General features: G+C 44.4%; 1 protein-coding gene and 1 long non-coding RNA gene across 3 annotated transcripts in view; one reads left to right on the top strand and one right to left on the bottom strand.

Annotated features, from left to right (window-relative positions):
* BACH2 (BTB domain and CNC homolog 2) overlaps nucleotides 1–15,779 on the top strand; it is a 302,749-nt gene that overhangs the window by 184,026 nt on the left and 102,944 nt on the right. The gene's annotated exons all lie outside the window — the stretch shown is intronic.
* LOC141258159 (uncharacterized) lies at nucleotides 2,266–7,256 on the bottom strand. The gene is made up of 4 exons (XR_012318214.1): nucleotides 7,131–7,256; nucleotides 5,989–6,190; nucleotides 5,466–5,593; nucleotides 2,266–2,889 (listed from the first exon to the last, which is right to left on the bottom strand). It is a non-coding gene; the product is annotated as an uncharacterized lncRNA (long non-coding RNA).

The following is a 15,779-nucleotide window of genomic DNA, read 5'->3' as shown; positions in this document are numbered from 1 at the left end:
TGTCCCCAAGTGCAGTTGCAAAAACCATCAAGCGCTACAAAGAAACTGGCTCACATGAGGACAGCCCCAAGAAAGGAAGACCAAGAGTCACCTCTGCTTCTGAGGATAAGTTTATCCGAGTCACCAGCCTCATAAATCGCAGGTTAACAGCAGCTCAGATTAGAGACCAGGTCAATGCCGCACAGAGTTCTAGCAGCAGACACATCTCTACAACAACTGTTAAGAGTAGTCTTTGTGCAGCAGGCCTTCATGGTAAAATAGCTGCTAGGAAACCACTGCTAAGGACAGGCAACAAGCAGAAGAGACTTGTTTGGGCTAAAGAACACAAGGAATGGACATTAGACCAGTGGAAATTTGTGCTTTGGTCTGATGAGTCCAAATTTGAGATCTTTGGTGTCAACCACTGTGTCTTTGTGCGACGCAGAAAAGGTGAACGGATGGGCTCTACATGCCTGGTTTCCACCGTGAAACATGGAGGAGGAGGTGTGATGGTGTGGGGGTGCTTTGCTGGTGACACTGTTGGGTATTTATTCAAAATTGAAGGCATACTGAACCAGCATGGCTACCACAGCATCTTGCAGCAGCATGCTATTCCATCCGGTTTGCGTTTAGTTGGACCATAATTTTATTTTTCAACAGGACAATGACCCCAAACACACCTCCAGGCTGTGTAAGGGCTATTTGACCAAGAAGGAGAGTGATGGGGAGCTACGCCAGATGACATGGCCTCCACAGTCACCAGACCTGAACCCAATCGAGATGGTTTGGGGTGAGCTGGACCGCAGAGTGAAGGCAAAAGGGCCAACAAGTGCTAAGCATCTCTGGGAACTCCTTCAAGATTGTTTGAAGACCATTTCCGGTGACTACCTCTTGAAGCTCATCAAGAGAATGCCAAGAGTGTGCAAAGCAGTCATCAAAGCGAAAGGTGGCTACTTTGAAGAACCTAGAATATAAGACATATTTTCAGTTGTTTCACACTTTTTTGTTAAGTATATAATTCCACATGTGTTAATTCATAGTTTTGATGCCTTCAGTGTGAATGTACAATTTTCATAGTCATGAAAATACAGAAAAATCTTTAAATGAGAAGGTGTGTCCAAACTTTTGGTCTGTACTGTATATGTATATTTTAGCACCATATTTCACATCTATTTTAGAATATGCAGCGTTGTAGGGGTTAGCAATTCCATTTTTCTTGGTAGAATGTCCTCAAAGGATTGTTCTTGTTTTCAGCTGAAGTACAGACACATTATCCTTCCCGTCTTGATGTCGTAAATTTAACCGCCTTTCCAGCAAAATGTACTCCTGTCATTTCCATTCATCGAAGCAGGAATTAGGGACCACTCAGCCGTGTCAACATTGGATAAATCATCTTCTATCTCATTCGGAAATAGCATTTAGATTTTAAATCTATGGCGTCTAAATACGATACACTGTTTTTGAGATATTGATTGTTTTACCTGTTTGCTTATAATGTAACTTTAGAAATGGCTAAAATTTCTCTTGTCTACTGTAACTGTTGGAACCTAAAGGTCTGAGTAAAAAACTATATGTGACTGCAGACTTCTAAATCCTCACAGCACGTGCACTGCACTCTGTCAGGATTGTTCGGCCTTGCGGTCGAGAATGGGCGATCACATGACCGCTAGTATGCGATACAAATACATGCAGTCACATGCCAACTAGACGTGCTCGGCCTCGCTCAATACAAGTGAATTGAGTGAGGCCAAGCACGTTTAGTCATAATGTGGCCCAAAGAATGCAAATCACATACTTACGGTCACGTGACCACTCGCTCTCTCCTGCATGTTGTTCTCATACTGTGAGGATTCAGAAGTCACATAAAGTGACTGCAGACTTTCTGCACAAGACAAAACAACCCCATTAATGTAATACTACTTATGAAGATTGTTCCATCTACTTTGTACAGACAGATAACAATAGCATACTGATACTTGGCTGTTCATAGTGACTGGGGTCACCTTTGTACATGTTTAATACAAAAGAATCGCTGCACTGCTGCCAATTGGTGCTCAAGTAGGGGCCGAACGCGTTGCTATGTAAAAATAACCTTGGCACTCAAAATATATTTCAAAGCAGTGAAATTTTTATTGCAGTCCAAAAGTGAATGTAAAACGTTTCGGTCGTAATGACCTTCATCAGTTAACTGCAAGATGTATAACAATGTGAGTACATAAACATAGTGATAGATAACGAATACAATTACAATATCAATTGCATAGATTCAAAGAGGAGACTGGACCGGGGTAAAACATGAGGATAGTGACCGGTAAAGGGGAGAGGAAAAGAGGGGGTGTTTGAGCAGATAAGCGGATGGCTATCTGTGCACAAATGGGTTAGGGCCGAGTACACCTACCAATGTTGCAATGTGACTAGGAGTACTGATGTATCATCAGTTGAGCAGGCAATGGTAAGGACCACCTATGGGTAAGGGGACATATGAACATACTTAATGGCGTCTCTGGAACATAATAGATAAGCTGGAAATGGCTAAGGACGTTACCTTAAGATGTCTGAGACCTGGCAGGATCCATAACGCGGTGTCCACCGATTGTTGTAGTGGCCATATGTGTGTGGAGAGATCCTTATATGTGTATGGGGCGATTGCTGCGCGCGCAAACGCTGTGTGGTGGCTGGGAGGCGGCTAGGAGCGCGAAACAGGAAGTCACTGGATGACGTCACCGGAAGAGGCGTGTCTCCGCGACGTCTGCGTTCCACGGTTAGTGTATATGCGTTCCAGCAACCAGGAAGGAGTTGTCAGCGCTATAGAGGGCGATGGGGCGCTTATCTGGCAGAAAGTAACGTTGGAAACAGACAACGGAGTGGTGAGGGGAGATGGTTGAGGAAGGGACCAAGGAGAGGGAGCATCTGCAATAGAGATAATGGAGAACAGCATCATTAAATGATCTATGGATAGCACAACAGTAATGGCAATACAATACAAGTGCTGCAATATGATATTCATGTAATGATAGCAAGGATCATAAATACACAGTACCTTTTCTCAAATGACACCAAAATGGTGTTATCCTCTCTGGGATAATGGAATGTATCCATGTTTATTCATACATATACGTGTGTGACGATATCTCTAAAATATTTGTGAATACACCTGAGTATACAGGAGAGAGGTCATATGCAGATGATTAGACAAAGCGACTATCTAAATTATGGTTAGACCCTTGTCAAGTAAAAGAAAGGAGATCATATTCGCGGTTAAGTCCTTTGGGTGAGAGAGATTCTAGTTTGTGGATCCAATATGCCTCCCTCTGTTTGAGGAGGCGGATACGGTCACCTCCACGTCGCGGTTGTTGAATCTGTTCTAGAACTTGGAACCTTAGCTGTGATATGTTATGTCCACTGTTAATGAAGTGGGGAATGGGGAGCAGTAGATTCTTACACCGAATTGTGGACTTGTGTTTTGAGATTCTGTCCCTTATAGGTTGGGTGGTCTCCCCTACATATATCATACCGCACGGGAATTTGATCAGGTATACTACAAAAGAACTCTCGCAGGTGAAGTAGCCCTTGATGTAAAACTTCTTTCTGGTGTGGGGGTGGTGGATGGTACTGCCTTTCAGGACATTGCTACCCTGTGTGCATTGAAGGCATGGGAATGTTCCCATTCTTGGATTCTGAAGGAACCGTTGACCGGATCCCTGTTTTGTGCTACCAATGTCTGCTCGGACTAGAGAGTCTCTGAGGTTGCGAGCACTCTTGAAGCAGGGTATGAAGGGTTTTTGAAAACTGGTGATGGATGGATATCCTGTGCGTAGGATATTCCAATGTTTACGGATTATTTTGTGTAGAGTGTATGCGAACGGGTGATACGTGTGGACAAACGGGATTCGGTCTGATTTGTCGGTGCGAGGCCTAGGGGACTCTATTTGTTGGTTTTTTAATGCGGCTGGAGGATAACCCCTTGTAATGAATTTGGAGCTCATTTCTTGTAACCTCTGTTGGCGGATGACAGGGTCTGACACTATCCTTTCCACCCTCTTAAATTGGGATTTTGGAATGGATTTTTTGATATGTGTCGGGTGATTGCTGGAGTAATGCAAGAGTCCATTACGGTCGGTGGGTTTTGAATATAAATCCGTCGTGAGGAAGCCCTTCTCGTCCTTGATGACCATAGTGTCCAAAAAACTTACTCTCTGACGGTCATGAGTGACAGTGAAACCCAAGTCGGGCCATGCTGAATTGAGATGGTTAAAGAAAGTGTCCAGTGTCTCTGGGGTGCCATTCCAGATACAGAAAATGTCATCAATGTATCTCTTCCAGAGTATGGAATGTGTCTGGAAGAGAGGACTAGTGTAGACTATCAGGTTCTCAAAGGCCGCCATGTAACAATTAGCGTAAGGTGGCGCTACGTTCGAGCCCATTGCGGTGCCTTTGACCTGCAGATAGTATTTGTCCTGGAATAAAAAGTAATTTTTGGTAAGCACTATGGTCAGTAGGTCAATTGTTAGTTCCGTGAGTCTTGGGTCGGTGTTGGATTCGATGAGGAGGGCCTTCACTGTGTGGATACCCCGGTCGTGTGGCATTGAAGTGTAAAGATTTTTTACGTCAAATGATACTAGTAAAGAAGTGGCGGGGACCTGTTGCAAGTCAGACAGAGTTTTGAGAAATGCCCCTGTGTCTAACAGGAAGGATGGGCTTTTTTGAGTTAAGGGTGTGATGATTTTTTCAAGAAACCTGGATAATGGAGTAAAGATGGAGTCGGTTGAGGCCACTATAGGTCGTTCGGGAGCGTTGGTTAGGTCTTTATGGATTTTCGGTAGTACATAGAATACCGGAGTAATGGGGTGTGTTTTGTTGAGAAACTCGCCTGTTTTACCGTCAATAGTGCCTGCTTCAATGTGCTGACTGACTATGGTCCTAATGTGATTGCTGAATTGGGTGGTGGGGTCCTGTGTGAGTTGTCGGTAGGTGGTAGTGTCATTGAGTTGGCGTTCTATCTCTCGGATGTATAGGTCTCTATCCATGATCACTATGGCCCCTCCTTTGTCTGCTGGTTTTATAATTAGGTCTTTGTCATCTTTAAGGCTGGTAAGTGCCTGTTGATCAAGTGCAGATAGGTTGGGCTCATAGTGGAGTTTCCCTCTGTCTATTCTGGAGCGTGGGTCTCTAAAGGCTGTGTCTACAAACCCAATGAAGGTTTCAAGGGCATGTGAGCCATGGGGAGGCCTGTATGTGCTTTTGTTAAACAGGCCTAGGCTCTGGGATGTGATTGACACGTCAGACTTAGCTGACGTGGTGGTTGGGTCTGTTGTAGAGGGGAATTCCTTCCCCACAAAGTGAGTCTTGAGTCTCAGGGAGCGGTAGAAGTGTTGGAGCTCTATGTCAAGTTGAAAAGTGTTATACCTCCCTGTAGGACAAAAAGATAGACCCCTTTGTAATACAGACAGCTGGGTAGTGGTTAGAGTCTTAGAAGAAATATTTACCACCAGCGGGGTTGGGTTTGGGACCGGGTCACTCTGTTGAAATCCGTGCTGCCTCTTGTTCTGTCCGCCTCTCCTTGTCTTCTTCTTCGTGGTTGTCTCCGTGGGATCTCTCCACACACATATGGCCACTACAACAAGCGGTGGACACCGCGTTATGGATCCTGCTAGGTCTCAGACATCTTAAGGTACCGTCCTTAGCCATTTCCAGTTTATCTATTATGTTCCAGAGACGCCATTAAGTATGTTCATATGTCCCCTTACCCATAGGTGGTCCTTACCATTGCCTGCTCAACTGATGATACATCAGTACTCCTAGTCACATTGCAACATTGGTAGGTGTACTCGGCCCTAACCCATTTGTGCACAGATAGCCATCCGCTTATCTGCTCAAACACCCCCTCTTTTCCTCTCCCCTTTACCGGTCACTATCCTCATGTTTTACCCCGGTCCAGTCTCCCCTTTGAATCTATGCAATTGATATTGTAATTGTATTAGTTATCTATCACTATGTTTATGTACTCACATTGTTATTCATCTTGCAGTTAACTGATCAAGGTCATTACGACCTTTGTACATGTTGTCTCGGAAATATACTGGCAAACCAAGTAATGGTCACACAATAACATGATGTGAACAAAAACAGAGTTGTGTATTTCCAGACCATAACATCTCTTATTTCTTCTTCAACAGCATCTTTGTATTATCCCATTCTTCTAGTCTCTGAGCTTGAAAACAAATTGATAGATAATAAGTGAGAAAGGAATGGAAAACACAGGTGAAAACAATGTTTTTTTTTATGCAGTCTAAATTCTGCAAGCAAATTATATAGCCAGGGATGTGAATATCATCTCATTTCTAAATCGGTAACTTTAAATCATTTACTGATTATGTACGCTGCTAGATTTTCTGTACGTTTTCATTATTGTCTGGGAAGTGAGCCGCTGTCACCTGTGACTTTTTAGCATTTGTGTGACTGTAGAAGAAAAATAGGTAGATGATTGGAAGATAGAATAAAGAAAGGACTCACAGCACTCCAGTGCTATAGTGAATATAAGTGAGTTTTATACACCTGTGAAGAAATGGCAGCAGGGAGACCCCGCAGAATCTCGCTGTTGCCACCACTTATGATGGATCCACACCCCGCCTCCTGCCTGACGTCACAAAGCACTGCCCTTTGCACCAATGTGACGTTCCACACCCCCCTGAGGGACGCGTAAGGTCAGATTGGTACAGTTATGCACAGACACCCCCTGTCCACACGGATACAGGAAGGCACCAGGGAGTGAGGAGAGGAGGCCCACTCAGTCACTGACGTGGCACCACACTCGCCCACAACCCAGACAGGCTGAGAGGCTCCGTTCACTAGCTCCAGTGAAGCAGAGCCTTGTCAGCCCTGGAGAGCTGCCACCAGTTTCTATTTGATATAATGGACTTATATCGGGCTAGAAACCAGCCCGGTGGCGTGTTCGTTGGACCGAACAACAGGCGTAAGGTTCGTGGATCGAGATAAAAGAACAGCCCAAGGTTAAATTATATATTTAATTGCCGTAAAGGTGCACTAGACAAACACTATATACATAAGGGTTATACATAAACAATGGTCAGAGTTGCAAGCACAATAGCATGGGTACAAAAGATATAAAGCAGTTATTACGAGTCAATTACCGGTTAGATGAACAATCTGGCTTTCGGGGGAAGGGCTGCCACCTGGGAGGTTTGGGGGCCTTTTCTTTGTTGTTGCAGGACTTTTCCCACACGACTTGATGTCACGACCCCCCCAGGAAAAAGACAATGGACCCATGGCTGCTAGAACTATTAAACTCTCTGGATCACTCCCCCTACCGCCCCCTGCTTGAGCCCAAGTCTCCACCCGTGTTCTCTTCCAGCTACAGATTCCCAAAAAGTAAGATGGGCTATACCTCCTTACTGGACGATCCTAGGGAGCTGGTTCTGGTGTCATCTGATCCAGCCGGGCCCCTGCTACTCGTGGAGATCAAACATAGTGACCCTAGGGGCTTCTGAAAGGCTGTGCCACATATATCCCTATCCTTGCTTGCTGGGCGTTGAAGAAAGGATTGGTGAGATTCTCCATTCTTTTAGGTTTCCAAAAATCTGGTTGGTTTATCAGTCGGATGTATTGTCTTCCCATAACTCACTTTTGAATTATGTAGTTCACACAAAGGAGCACATGGCATGGGGGAAGGAACAAATCCTGTGCAGCTGCAGCTGCTGTGGGATTTGTCACCCCCCTGCTCCTCCGCCCCCTCCCTTCTGCTTGCTGCACAAGTATTCAAAGGTGTCGGATTGCACTGTACATGGAGATCTCTGTAACCCTGCCAAACCGTGCACAGTGATTGAGATTACCTTGAATATCTTCACCATACCCATGTCATATACAACAATTTAGTCCTCTAGAGCTTTTTCAAACTTTTTCCTGCAAGGGGACTGAAACATTACATCTCACATGGATGAATAAAGTTCAGTGGATTCAGATTATATCTAGATTTCTGCAATTTCTTCCTTTACTGTTTGTATTGGAGCCAAGATCAACCTTGCAGGCACCCACCAAATTTTTTTTTACCAGGGTGCTGTTTTCTCCTATATGTAGGTACAGGCTCGGTCTGGCCTGGCGGGGCGCCGGGAAATTTCCCGGTGGGCCCCGGGCCCCATGCAGAGGGAACTGAAGAATTTAAAAAAAAAAAAGTGGTCGTGGGCCCTTTAAGGGCGCGCGCACGCACTTTCACCGACGCGATGCCCAGGAGAGTAGCGGGAGGGGCCTGGGAGCAGGAGAGCAGGGGCTGCACTGCAGCGTCACATTCAGCAGACAGGGAAGCACGTCTGCTAAAAGTGACGTCACAGCGCGCCCTGCACTGCAGTCTCCCACATTAGGAGCGTGTCTGTGGGCTGGAGACAAGCCAAGGTACTGTAATATTTGTGTGTTTGTATGGATTTTTATGTATATGCTGCCTGCATGTGTGTGTGTACAGTGTGTGTATATGCCTGTGTGTGTACAGTGTGTGTGTATATGCCTGTGTGTGTATGTACAGTGTGTGTGTACAGTGTGTGTGTATATGCCTGTGTGTGTACAGTGTGTGTGTATATGCCTGTGTGTGTACAGTGTGTGTGTATATGCCTGTGTGTGTACAGTGTGTGTATATGCGTGTGTGTGTACAGTGTGTGTATATGCCTGTGTGTGTGTACAGTGTGTGTGTATATGCCTGTGTGTGTGTACAGTGTGTGTGTATATGCCTGTGTGTGTACAGTGTGTATATACCTGTGTGTGTGTACAGTGTGTGTATATGCCTGTGTGTATAGTGTGTGTATATGCCTGTGTGTACAGTGTGTGTATATGCCTGTGTGTACAGTGTGTGTATATGCCTGTGTGTACAGTGTGTGTATATGCCTGTGTGTGTACAGTGTGTATATGCCTGTGTGTGTACAGTGTGTGTATATGCCTGTGTGTGTGTATATGCCTGTGTGTGTACAGTGTGTATATACCTGTGTGTGTACAGTGTGTGTATATGCCTGTGTGTGTGTACAGTGTGTATGTGTGTGTGTACAGTGTGTGTATATGCCTGTGTGTGTACAGTGTGTATATGCCTGTGTGTACAGTGTGTGTATATGCCTGTGTGTACAGTGTGTGTATATGCCTGTGTGTGTGTACAGTGTGTATATGCCTGTGTGTGTACAGTGTGTGTATATGCCTGTGTGTGTATGTCTCTGCGTGTGTGTGTGTGTACAGTGTGTGTGTGTGTACAGTGTGTTTATATGCCTGTGTGTGTGTTTATATTCCTGTGTGTGTGTTTATATTCCTGTGTGTGTGTGTGTTTATATGCCTGTGTGTGTATATGCCTGTGTGTGTGTGTGTGTGTGTGTGTGTGTGTATATATGCCTGTATGTGTGTGTGTATATGCCTGTGTGTGTATATGCCGGTGTGTGTGTATATGCCTGTGTGTGTCCATTGTGTATGCCTGTGTGTTTATGTGTCTTCACACATACGTGTGTGTGTGCTTCCCTGCGTGTCTGCATTTTTGTGTGTGATTGTCTGAGTGTGTCTGTGCATTTCTGTGTGTGCTTGCCTGTGTGTGTACGTGTCCCCATTTCTGTGAGTATCTGTATCTGCGTGTGTATATTAGGGCTCTTTCACATGTCCTGATATTTACGGGACTGGAAATATCCGTGTCCACCTGTGTGTCATCCAAGTGACACATACTGGTGCTTGGGAATCAGTATACAGTTAGCGCTGTTCCCAAGAGCCGGGTGCTGAGCGCTGCCCTCATCATAGATCCCTGCAGGCGATGTGATCAGCAGCAGCGGGGTCAATGATGAGAGTAGTAGTCTACTCCCACCGTGTCCGTGTTCAACTGTAAAAATAAGAATAAAATAAAAAAATCCTTATACTCACCTCTCCTAAGTGTCACCTGCTGTAATCCGTGCGAGCGCTCACGCCGAGGAGAATGACTTCTGCAGCGAGCTTGCTCCAGAGCTGCGCTTAGTGAATGACAGGGCACCGCTTGTTGAGCGCAGCTCCGGAGCCCACTCGCTGCAGGAGACATTCTCCTCGGCGTGAGAGCTCGCACGGATTACAGTGGGTGACACTTAGGAGAGGTTAGTATAAGGTTTTTTTTATTTTATTCTTTTTACAGTTGGACACAGCTTGTATAGACTATTACTCTCATCATTGACCATGGTGGTGCTGATCGCAGCGCCTGCAGGGATCTATGATGAGGGCAGCGCTCAGCGCTCTTCCCAAGCACCGGGTGCTGTCATCAGTGTGCGGGACTTTTTGCAGTCTGGACAGCAGGTAAAAAACAGACATGCCAGCGTGTTTTGCCCACGGACACCACATGGTCTGTAGAAAGTGGAAACACACTGACATGTGCACATACGCATTCATGTGAATGGGTCTACGTGTGTCAGTGTCTCTGGTACGTGTGGAAACGGTCACCGCATGTACTGACGTGTGAAAGAGCCCTTAGTATGTGTCTGTGTGCGCTTGTGTTCGTGTGTGTAAGCGTGCTTCTGCATGTCTGTGTGCTCTTCCGAAGATTTATTATATTTGGAGAGAGATGGGAGAGAAATTTTAGGAGACAGAATGGGGAGATGTGTGAAGAAACAGTATGGTGAATTAGGGGAGGGGTGGGAATGGGTGGGAGAACAGAATGGGGATGTATGAGGAAACAGTATGGAGAGTAGGGGAATAGTGTGAGGAGACAGTATGGCGGGAGAAAAGTGTGAGGTGACACAGCACAGAGACTAGGTAGTGTGGGGGAAGGTATAGAGATGCGGCAGTATGGGGGGAACAGTGTGAGGGCACAGCAAGGAGGGAACAGTATGCTGAGGAGGGGGAGTGTGATGAAGGGGCACAGTATAGAGACTGGACAGTATAGGGGGGGCACAGTGTGAGAGGACAGTGTGAAGAGGGGGCCCAGTATGGTAAGGAGAGGACAGTGTGGAGAGCAGGTACCATAAGAGGGATACAGTGTATGTCATTTTTTTGTGCAGGGAGCATTGTAAGAGTTAGGTTTATTCAGGGGCTCAGTGTAGATATTTTTATTCAGGAGCATTATAATGACTCTGCTATCTTTAAGGGCATCGTGTGGGGATGATCTGCAGAAGACCGGAGAAGATGGAAGTCTGCAGAGACGAGCTGTGGATGAGAAAAGTCATCATGGAGACTGGACAAGAGGGAGACGAAAAGAAAGAGAACGACTCTAATCAGAGAAGACGTCTCAGGTAAGATACCTGGATGTAAATGTTTATTTGTGATCCTGCCTGTGTCTCATCAGTACTGTGGTTCCTGTATGGTCCGCAGTCTGATGATGACTGATAACAACTCCCAGTATCTCTATTGTTAGTTACATACTGGGAGTTGTAGGTTTATGTGATACAAAGATATATGGGGCTGACCTGACATTACAATTGATGGTGGTTCAGATGATGTATTCATGTACTGATGAGTTTGTGCGCGTCTGCGTGTGTGTGCGCTTCTGCGTGTTTGTGCGCGTCTACGTATCTGGAATAATATGTATTTTGTAAGATGCGTGTATGTAAGAGTCCATTGTGGTGTGTAATAACATTCATATGCTTGAGGCACCTTTACTAAATCTATTAGGACTCACTCACATGTGTTAGGGAATTCCATTTGTCTTTCCACATTTAGGAACAGACAAGTGAAATTTGCTTACCTTGTCATAACCATAGGGTTGTACTTGTATGGAGCGGGTTCAGGAGCTGAGCCTGCTCCATACCAGGCAGATGTCGGCTGTGTTACATAGCCAGTGTCTGCCTGTAACAGCAGTGATCAGAGCTCGCCTTGATTGCTGCTGTTTTGAGTATTTAAGTGCCCTTGTCAATCACTGACAGCAGCATTTAGCTAGCCGGTGCATGCAGTCACCTGCTCCCTTCTGCCCCCTGTGACGCAGTTGCAGGTTGCTGATGGGTTGCCAGTAGTGCTGAGTGAGCGTGGTCGGACAAGGTGTTATCTCAGCATGCTCGGGTGTTATCCAGGTATCTTGTAGTACTCTGCTAATATGCTCGAGTCCCTGCGGTAACATGTTTTGCGGCGGTAGACAGAAGCAACATATGCAGGGATTACCTAACAAACAGGCAATTCCTGCATGTGTTGCGTCTGTCTACCGCCGCAAAACATGCTACCCTGGGGACTCGAGCATATTAGCAGAGCACTACAAGATACCTGGATAACACCTGAGCATGCTGGGATCACACCTTATCTGACCATTCTCGCTCAGCACTAGTTACCAGGTGCTGCTGCCATGTTAGTCGTTCAATGAATCTCAGCCTGGGGTTGGGCTCCATGGAAGTGTCACAATCCAGGTGCCGGACGTTATTGCAGCACCCTCACTTTGTAGTTAGCGGTGACTGTAATGTCTCCCTCCTTGCACCGATCCTATGACAGGAAGCGAGTGGCGGCAGGGAGAATAAAACTTAATTTTCTCCGTGTAGCCAGCGCTTTTCCATTAAGCCGTCTAACCAGGCTTTAAACCCTATTTACCTGCAGATTAACCCCATATCTGCAGATAAATAGCGTTTTTCAAGGTGACAAGTTACCATTAAAGGGACTCTGGCAGTACGGAATGACTGTTCGAACAAAGTCCTGCCGCTCAGTGCTCCACAGCGCGGCCAATCATGTAATTATAGTACATTATAGAAAAGCAAAACAAGTAATAAAACCGTTTATGGTGGGCTGTAGTGTGGGCCCCTAGAGTCAGTTCCCCTGGTGGGCCCTAGGCAACCCAGTCCGACCCTGTGTAGGTAGATAGATAGTGACATTTTTTCCCAAGAGCCTGTCAGAATTTCTGTGGTCTTTCATCCTGTTACGATACTGGCACAGTGCTGCTGGAAACCAGTGGCCGAAGGAGCACAAGCAGGAACAGCAAGCGGTTATAGATGTACTTGGATATAACAAAGGAGTTGTAGGTAATAATCCGTAGATGAATGAGAACAGTCTGGAAAAAAATGTTCATTAGCTGAGACTGGAATTAAGCTAACAGCTAGACACAATACTCAAGCAATGAGTGAGAAATCCATGCGGCTTTAAGTAGGCCCAAACAAGAAACAAGACTGATTCCAAGGTTCAGAATCTGCCATCTTAGTAAAGGGCAATTATTAAGGTGAACAATAACAGCCACTAGTAGTCAAACTATAGAAAGACAAAAGGAATTGTGACAGAGCCTCACATGTATAAGTAAGCATGTAGGGTAGAATTCATCATGAGAGTAGTTTTGGGAATCAATCTAGCTCGTGGCTGCGTTGCTAGATTGGTATATTAAAGATTTCTATCTAAATTTGTTTCATCCAATATTTATGCCACCCCTCATACTAGAGTAAGACTTGAAACTTTTTTAAATTTGAAGAAATCTGAAAAATATCTGGCCTACAGCTTATTCGCTTAGCAAACCATACCTACTCCCCACCCATTTTTCAAATATGTCAAGATTGACACAAAGCGATGGCTTTTTGGCTCCAAAAACTGTCAAGAAAGCCTTGATACATTCCCCCAATAGCATGTATTTGAATTTATTTACACAGGACATAGAAGTAAATTGCACAGTTTGGATACTTGGTAATAGCGGAGAGATATCTATTGAATCCTCCTTTTTTTGTAATATTTAATCAGTTGTATGACAACTTCTACCATGGCATTCATACAAATCAAAAAAGCATACTATATAAGTAAGCTCCGGGGCCATGCTTTTTCTGGATTCTAAAAGACAGGCAGTGACAGAGAAAAGCATGACATAGCAATTTGAGGCAGCTCTCTAACCTTTAAAATGCTAACACGGGCGTAATGTGTAATTACAGAAATCAGTGTGAGAATTGTTGCACTGTATAATTATCTTTTCCTGAAACTTTATTGCTGAATGAATTATTAATCCAAATCAGTGTTGTATAGAATTTCCAGGAACAAAGAAAATAGTCTATAATTAAAACGCATCAGTTTTATTTTTGTGCTCTTGTTTTACTGTGCTGTAATTGATAATTAATTGGTAAAAGTGTGTAGGAGTTTCAGGTGGGTGGCATCTGCAGGTTCTTCATGCTTTCCAATCAGAACAGTGTAAATAGCTTTGTTTTTTGCCATTGCTTAGCATCTTAACATACCCATTATGGCCCTACTGCTGCTTATTTATGTCATGAGACCCGATTGCCTTCTGCTACTCATATGTAACACTGGTTATCTGTCAAAGATGGAAAACAGAGAAGATGGCTAATTCAGTTACTGGTTTCCAGCAATAAAAAGGCATCTCTAAAAGCATAGTTCCCACTGACTAAGCATAATTTAGATTTTTTTGTCTTCGCTAGAACTTTGGAGTAAATTCTTACTAGGGATCTGTGGCTGATGAGGTTGAAAGAGGACCTGTCAATTGTTGAAAAATATTGAGTTATATATCTTGTAAAAATTTCTGAGCTCCCCTGATTCTGCCGCTTTTTTCCATTTTGTTCTGCATTACTCCATTGCAGAGATATTAACGTTTGCTGCTTTTGGAGCGCAATATGTGAAATCTCTGCATGCAGTTCAACTGGATGTTTCTTCAGAGTCTTCTCTTGAGGGCATGCGCTTACACCTCTCCCTCCCAGATGCTGCCAATTACAGCTCGGCAGTCTCTGAGACTGCTAGATCAGCTGTAATTGGCAGCATCTGGGAAGGAGGAGTGAAAGTGCATGCCCCCAAGAGAAGACTCTGAAGAAACACCCAGTTGAAATGCAATCAGAGATTTCACATATTTCGCTCCAAAAGCAAATAACGTGAATACCTCTCCAACGAAGTGTCGCAGTGCAAAAAGGTAAAAATGTCACAGAATCCAGGGAGCTTAGGGAGTTTTAGAATGTGCTTAATTCACTTTTATTAATTTATAGGTCCTCTTAAAATACATACTGGAAGGTTAAAGCAGATCTCCAAAACTCCTTTTCTACTTGCATACTGTTTGCAGCAGTAATCTGATATTTATTACCCCCACCAATTTTTTTTGCATGTAGTATATAATAATTCTGTCATTGCTGTCCTATAAATCATCTTTCAATGAATTGAGTTCTTGGAGACGCCAACAGTCTACGTGAACAAATAAAGCAGTAGTGTGAGGTATGGGAGAATACTCACGGCAATACTAATACTGTTCTATACCTAGCACTAGGCCTTATAGGGAAAGTGCATGAATCAGGGATCCTTTCTTTGATGTTCTTTGAATCTTTTTTGTTGAATATTAAATGGTTATTATCAAGGTATTTAATTGCTTTAATTAGTCAGACAGCATGAAGATAAAGCAAGTTTGCAATTGACTTGCTTTTTTTATCTGCTGTCATTCTGTGCAAGGAGAGCTTTCGTCTTATATATAGTGTACAGCTGGTTTCCATGGGGCTCAGCTACTAATGCCTACTCAGACCCTGGCTGAATGTACATTCCAGGAGAGGCCTTAACTCTTAACATTCTAGTCCGCTCTCTCTAGCCCATTGACTTCTAAACATCAGCTAATGCTCACCTCCCTCTCAGCTCCTGACAAGCTGCTGTTACAAATTTTGCAAAATCACCAGCCCCCACCATCAGCTGCTCCCAGAGCAGTTCTCCTAATCAGGCTCTCACTACCCTGTGCTGTGTGTGCTTGTTCACTGCACTTTTATCTCTATGTGTAAATATTTTGAAAGCATTGTAGACTCAGAGCTAACCACTGATAGCTAAATGTGTTACAGCAGAACTTGTGTTGAGCTTTATAGCTCTACTTATACTACAGTCCTGTTACTAACCAGAAAAATATAAATAAATATTTATTTTACTCACTTAAATAGGGGCCATGAATT

The sequence above is a fragment of the Phyllobates terribilis genome, unplaced genomic scaffold (genome assembly GCF_046119375.1).
Source record: "Phyllobates terribilis strain yellow unplaced genomic scaffold, ASM4611937v1 Scaffold_3__8_contigs__length_932513732, whole genome shotgun sequence".
In the NCBI taxonomy this organism is placed as follows: domain Eukaryota; kingdom Metazoa; phylum Chordata; class Amphibia; order Anura; family Dendrobatidae; genus Phyllobates; species Phyllobates terribilis.
The sequence above is the reverse complement of the archived record's forward strand: the minus strand, read 5'-3'. Positions and strand labels throughout refer to the sequence as shown.